At 59.0% G+C, this 7067-nt stretch overlaps 1 long non-coding RNA gene across 1 annotated transcript in view; it reads left to right on the top strand.

The window, feature by feature from the left end:
- The first annotated feature begins 1263 nt into the window (after window positions 1-1263).
- Window positions 1264-7067, top strand: part of LOC105555462 — a 20687-nt gene continuing 14883 nt past the window's right edge. Inside the window, exons 1-3 of the long non-coding RNA XR_001008472.1 lie at window positions 1264-1381; window positions 1767-1814; window positions 3084-3176. This is a non-coding gene — a long non-coding RNA (uncharacterized LOC105555462). The remainder of the gene's footprint in view (window positions 1382-1766; window positions 1815-3083; window positions 3177-7067) is intronic.

The following is a 7067-nucleotide window of genomic DNA, read 5'->3' as shown; positions in this document are numbered from 1 at the left end:
ACCTGTCCTCTTCCTGTTCCTCGAGATGGTGACCCTGGATGAGTACTCGTGTTGGGCCCACTGTCCCCGGGCCAGTGTCCATCAGCCAGGTGCCTAGCCCCTGTTGCATTGAAGCTCTGGCCCTTCCTGTCGCCTTGGTCTCTGCATTGAGCTTGGGTGAGCCCATCAGGGTGCCATTGGATGCCTAAGCAGGGAGGGGGTGCCCTGGATTGGGTCGATGATGAGAACCTCATATTGTTCTGAAGAGAAGTGATGACTTAAAAATTATGCTCAATAGGATTACGCTGAGGCTCAGCCTAGATGAGAATTTTGGAAGAGGATGCTGGGATCCCTAGGTCCCCAACAGGGCCACTGTAGTTTGGGCTGGAGACCTGGAGTCCTTGAAGGGCACCTGGAGGGGGCCCAAACCTGTCTCTGCGTTCCTCCGTGAAGCAGTCCAGGCTCTCTGTGCAAGCTTCGTGTCAGTACTCCGATTCCCCTGGGCGGTGCATGTGAGGGGCTCATCCCTGAGCCCCTTTTCTCCCCTTGTGTCTTTCAGTGAACTCCTTCACCCAGGAGGACCCCTGGCCTCGAGCGGCATGGGTGAGTGGATCCTGCTGGGCTCATGGGCCATGGACCAGGCCACGTGGGGTCCCTGAGGGTCAGCCTTCAGGACAGGAGGGATCTGACCCAAGGAAGACACCTTCCCTGAAGCGCTGCAGGAGGGACATTGGTCCCACGCAGGGCAGCTCCCAGCTGAGACTGGGCGCTAGGGTCTGGCCTTGAGGACTGCCCAGGCCACATGAGGGTGGCCCCAGGCTGTGATTTTTGGTGCGTGCTTGGAAAGGGAGTCTGTGCACCCTCCCCGTGCAGGGGCCGGCTGTGCGTCTGCCAGGTCTACAGTGGCGCCTAGCTTCAGAGCAAGCCTCCTTGGTTTGCCTGAGCTGGTTGGTGATCCTGGCTCCTACCCAGGGGTCACAGTGCAGCCCAGGAAGTGCAGGGAAGCTGGCTTGGACAGTGGAGGTGCTCCAGGGGCCTGCGGTAGGGCACAGCCTGGGCATCTTGCTTGAGCCTAGTTACTCGGCTGTCCTGTCCTTCCAGCGTTCAGTGGTGGGTACAAGGGTTCCCCGGGTCCATAACTGTCCCTATTTCACATGGATCCCATCACATGAGTCCATGGAGGTAGAGCATGTGTAGCCAGCAGCCCCTCCCTGCTTTCCTGCATGGAATCTTAAGACCCTGTTTGGACACCTTTCCCCTGTCCCTCCAGATGGTGAGCACAGAGGAAGAATTGCCTTGAGCTCTTTGGCCCCGGACCAGTGTCTGTCAATCACGTGCTCAGCCTCCCGTGTGCTAAAGCTTAGGTCCTTCCTGTCATCCTGGTCTCCTGCACTGAAGTATGGTGAGCCCATCCAGGTCCCTCTGGATGTGTGAGTGGGGATGGGGGAGTCCTGGGTTGGGTCGATGATGAGAACCTTATATCGTCCTGAAGAGAGGTGATGACTTAAAAATCATGCTCAATAGGATTACGCTGAGGCCCAACTTAGGTGAGAATTTTGAAAGAGGATGCTGGGAATCACAAGGTCCCCAGCAGGACCACTATATTTTAGGCTGGAGACCTTGAGGCCCTGATGGGCATCTCATGGAGGGGTACCCAGCCCTGTCTGTGCTCCTTCATTAGGCACTCCAGGCTTCCTGTGTGGGCTTGGTGTCCGCACTCAGCTTTTCCGGGGGTGGGACACATTGGCGGCTCCTTCCTGAGTCAGATTCTCCTCGGTGTCTTTCAGTGAGCTCTTCCCACCAGCAGACCCCCTGGGATTGACTGGCATAGGTGAGTGGATACTGCTGGTGTCATGGGCCATGAGCCAAGCAGCATGGGGTCCCTGAGGGTCAACCCTTGGGCCACCTGGGTTTCCTCAGGAGCCGATCTGAATCCCGACTGGGGATGTGTTCTCCAGGAGGGAGGCTTCCTTGGGAAGTGGACACAAGGCAGAGGCCTTCTCTGAAGCTCTGCAGGGGTGGCAGTGGTCCAGGCAGGAAAGGGTTTCCTCAGGCCCACGCAGGGCAGTGAAGCTGGGCACCATGGGCATCTCCCGGGGGCTCTCCAACCCCAGAGAAGGGTGGGCAATTTGGCCCGTTGGGTCGGGCCGTGGAGATTCGAGGATTGCACCAAACCCATGACCCTCAATGGGACCGACCCTGTTAAGCAATGGGCCCTCCCAGTAACACCTCTTTGAGCCATGTGGGGGTGGCGCTGTTTCTCTGAGGTAGGGTCGAGACTAGCTCCGGCCAGTCGCTGATGGTGGTGCAATCCAGCCATGAGACTCGTGGGCTTTGGGCCAAGGGTGCAGCCCGTGTCCCGCTGGGGGATCACCCCTTCCTTATGGGCGAGTGGCGGGGAGGGTATCCTCCTGAGGTGGGAAAGCCTGCTGTGGAAGGAACTTTCCTGGAAATTTGCACTCCAGGCTGCTTCTGAGCCATGAGGTCATCTCCAGGGTGGCGGTGTCTTGGGCCCAACGAAAGGAGAAGACACCATATGTCTCCCGGTTGACTGAGTGTGGCCCTGCTCTGTGTGTGGGAGGTGTTGTGTGGGGCATGGATTGGGACCCACCAGAGAAAGCTCATGGCCCTGAAGCCCCAGGCTGCGATTTCCATTGCACCTTGAGGAGAGGCCTGGGTGCTTGCCCTCCATGCACAGGGCAGGCTGTGCAACTTCCGGGTTGGCAGTGGCGCATGGCGTCCGGGCCAGCGTCCTGGGTTCGCTGTGAGCTGGTTGGTGTCCCTGGCCCCTGCCCAGGGGTCCCGGTGCCGCCCGGGGTCATGAGGGAAGCCAGCATGGGCGAGGGAGGTGCTTGAGAGGCCTGCAGTAGGGCACAGACCGGGTGTCTTGCCCAAGCCCAGGAACCTGTCGGCCCTGTCCTTCCATGGTTCAGTGGCTGGGGGGCAAAGGGTCCCCCACGTCTGAGACACATCAGTGTTTCACATGGATCTCATCACATGGGTCCACAGAGAGAGAGCAAGTGTGAGCTGGCATCCTCCACCCCCTTCCCTGTCTGGAGGCCTGAGCCCCTGGTTGGACACATGTCCTCCTCCCGTCCCCCCAGGTGGTGACCCCAGAGGAAGACTTGCCTTTGGGTCGCTGGCCCCAGGCCGGTGGTCATCATCCAGGTGCCCAACTTTGGTGCACTAAAGCTCAGGCCCTTCCTGGCACCCTGGTCTCCTGCACTGAGCTATGGTGAGCCCATCTGGGTCCCATTGGATGCGTATGTGGGGAGGGGGGTGCCCTGGGTTGGGTCGATGATGAGAACCTTATATTGTCCTGAAGAGAGGTGATGACTTAAAAATCATGCTCAATAGGATTACGCTGAGGCCCAGCCTAGGAGAGAATTTTGGAAGAGGACTCTGGGATCCCATGGTCCCAGCAGGGCCACGGTATTTTGGACTGGAGACCTGGAGGCCCTGAAGGGCATCTCAGGAATGCCCAACCCTGTCTCTGCACTTGTCCTTGAGGCAGCCCCGGCTCCCTGTGTGGGCTTGGTGTCGGCCCTTCAATTCCCCACGGGCGGCGCATATTGGAGGCTCCTTCCTGAGCCCCAGTTCTCCTGTATGTCTTTCAGTGAACTCTTCTGTCCACACGAGCCCCTGGCCTTGAGTGGGATAGGTAAGTGGATCCTGCTGGGGCCATGGGACATGAGCCAGGCAGCTTTGGGTCACTGAGGGTCACCCTTCAGGCCAAGAGGGATTCCTCAGGGACCCAACCTGAAACCACCAGGGATGGATGGTTTCTCCAGGAGGGCAGCTTCCTTGGACATCTGTCCCTAGAAGGACGCATTCCTTGGAGCTATGCAGAAATGATGGCGGTCCAGGCAGGAAAGGGTTCCTTCAACCCAACACAGTGCATGTCCTAGCTGAGACTCATTGCACGAGTCAGGCCTGAAGGACTTCCCAGGCCACATGAGGGGGTCTGCAGTATCTGCGGGGGCCACAGGTGTTATGCGGGAGCTCTTGGTGCCTGAGGCTTGTGGAGGGGTAGGGTGAGGGTGATCAGGCTTATGGAGTTGGGCTGTGAAGATTCAAGGATTGGTCCCAACCCATGGCCCAGAATGGACTGACCCTGTTGAGCAATTGGCCATCCCAGCAGTGCCTCCTTGAGCCTGGTTGGGGCGGTGTGGCCTCAGTAGGGTTGGGTCAAGGCTGACCTCTCACCTTCACCTGGTGGTGCTGCAGACTGGCCCTGGGAATCGTGGGCTTTGGGCCAAGGGTGCAGCCCGCAGCCCGCTAAAGGTGACCCCTCGTTGAAGTGGAGTGGCCAGAAGAGTGGGATCGTGTTGGGGAAGTCCCACTGTAAAGGGTCCTGTCCTGGCAATTTGCTGCCCAGGATGCTTCTGAGACATGGGGTCACCGGCAGGGTGGCATATTTTGAGCCGAAAGAAAGGAGAGGACATCATGTGTCCCCTGATTGGCCGAGTGTGGCCTGGCTCTGTGTTTGGGAGGTGTGTGGTACATGAATGGGGACCCACCAGAGAAGGCACATGGCCCTAGGGACCCAGGATGTGATTTCCTGTGTGAGCTTGTAGAGGTCGCCTGGATGGGTGCATTCCATGCCCAGGGGCAGGCTGTGTGAGTGCCACGTCTGCAGTGGCACATGGCATCCAGGCCAGCCTCCTTGGTTTGCCATGAGCTGGTTGGCCCTGACCCAGGCCCAGTGGTCCTGGTGCAGCCCTGGGGTCATGTGGGGGAACCGATGTCGGCAGGGGAAGTGCTCCCTGGGCCTGCTGTAGGGTGTGGCCCATGGTAGGGTGCCGCCCGGGGGTTCTGGTCTGAGCACAGTGACCCACCTGCCCTGTCCTTCCAGGGTTCGGCGATGGAGAGGGTCAAGGGTCCCCTGCGTTCATGATGAGTCCGTGTTCCCCACGGATCTCATCACATGGGTCCATGGAGGGCAAGGATGGGTGAGCTGGCACCCCCTGCACACTTCCATGTGTGGAGTGGTGAGGCCATTTGGACCCATGTCTTCCACCTGTCCCCTCAGATGGTGAGCCCCGAGGAAGAATTGCTTTGGGCCACCTTGCCCCAGGCCAGTGTCCATCAGCCAGGTGCCCAGCCGCCGGTGCGCTGAAGCTCAGACCCTCCTGGTGTCCCAGTCTCCTACACTGAGCTGTGGTGAGCCCATTTGGGTTCCTGTGATGACTGTGCAGGGAGGGGGTTGCCCTGGGTTGGGTCGATGATGTGAACCTTATATTGTCTGAAGAGAGGTGATGACATAAAAATCATGCTCAATAGGATTACGCTGAGGCCCAGCCTGGGTGAGAATATTGAAGGAGGATTCTGGGAATTACAAGTTCCCCAGCAGGAGCACTGTATTTTGGGCTGGAGACCTGGAGGCTCTGAGGGCATCTGGAGGGTGCCCAACCCTGTCTCTGCACTCCTCCGTGAGGCAGCCAAGGCTCACTATGTGGGCTTGGTGTCAGCCCTCCCCTTACCTGGGGGCAGGGTACTTTGGTGGTTCCTTCCTGAGCCCCCATTCTCCCCTGTGTCTTTCAGTGAGCTCTTCTGCCCAGCAGACTCCTTGCATTGACCAGCATAGGTGAGTGGATCCTGGTGGCATCATGGGTGATGAGTCAGGCTGCGTGTGGGGTTACCAAGTATTAGCCTTCAGGCAGAAGGGTTTCCTCAGGGAGTTGACCTGAATTTTCACTGTGGAGAGATGGGTTTGTCCTCTAGGAAGGCAGCTTTCAGGGGAATCAGACCCAAGACGATGCCTTCCCTGAAGCCCTGCAGGGGTGAGAGTGGTCCAGTCTGGAAGGGGTTCCTTTAGTCTCCTGCAGGGCAGCTCCAAGCTGACACATGGTGTGTGAGTCTGTCCCTTCCCCAGAGAGGGGTGGGCAGCTGGGCCCGTGGGGTCAGGCTGTGGAGATTCAAGGATCACACCCCACTCATGGCCCTGAATGCGAATGACCCTGTTAAGCAATGGGCCACCCCAGTGGCGCCTCCTGGAACCTGGTGGGTGGCAGCTTGGCTTCAACTGGTTGGGTCAACGCAGAGCCATGTCTGGTGCTTCATGGTGCTCCAGGCTGGCCCTGGGATCATGGGCTTTGGGTCAAAGGTGCAGCCCGCCTGCTGCTGGGGGTCACCCTTTCTTCGAGGTCAATGGTGGGAAGGGTTGCGTCCCCAGGTTGGAAGGCCCCCTCATGAGGGACCTGTCCCAGGAATTTGTTGCCCAGACTACTGCTGAGCGATGGGGTCACCTCCAGGGTGGCAGGGTCTTGGGCCCAAGGAAAGGAGGGGGCACCATGTGGCTGCTGATTGGCCAAGTGTGGTCCAGCTCTGTGTTTGACAGGGGTCTGGGATGTGGATGAGGACCCAGCAGAGAAAGCATGTGGCCCTGGGCCCCAGGCTGTGATTTCTGGTGCGTGCTTGGAGAGGGAGCTTGGGTGGGTGTCCTCCCTGTACTGGGGCAGGCTGTGGGACTGCCAGGTCAGCGGCAGTGCCTGGCATCCGGTCCAGCCTCCTTGGTTGGCCGTGAGCTGGTTGGTGACCTTGGACCCTGCCCAGGGGTTCTGTTGTGGTCCAGAGTCGTGTAGTGGAGCCAGCATGGGCAGTGGAGGTGTCACAGGGGCTGCTGTATGGCACAGCCTGGGCATCTTGCCTGAACCCAGTCTCTCGCCTCCTCTGTCCTTTGAGGGTTTGGTGGCAGAGAGGGCCAAGGGTTCCCTGGGTCCATGATTGTCATTATTTCATATAGATCCCATCACATGGGTCCATGGAGGGAGAGCATGTGAGCCCCAGCACCCCCTCCTCACTTTCCCGCACAGAGGCATGAAGCCCCATTTCGACATCTGTCCCCTGTCCCTCCAGATGGTGACCCCAGAGGAAGACTTGCATTGTGCCCACTGGACCCAGGCCAGTGGCCAGTTGCCAAACCCCTGTTGAGCTGAAGCTCAGGCCCTCCTGGGTCCTGGTCTCCTGCATTGAGCTTGGTGAGCACATCTTGGTCCTGCTGGATACGTGTGTGGGGAGGGGGTGCCCTGGGTTGGGTCGATGATGAGAACCTTATATTGTCTGAAGAGAGGTGATGACATAAAAAT

This window comes from Mandrillus leucophaeus, unplaced genomic scaffold, assembly GCF_000951045.1.
Source record: "Mandrillus leucophaeus isolate KB7577 unplaced genomic scaffold, Mleu.le_1.0 Scaffold687, whole genome shotgun sequence".
In the NCBI taxonomy this organism is placed as follows: domain Eukaryota; kingdom Metazoa; phylum Chordata; class Mammalia; order Primates; family Cercopithecidae; genus Mandrillus; species Mandrillus leucophaeus.
This window is presented reverse-complemented; position numbering and strand designations above follow the sequence as displayed.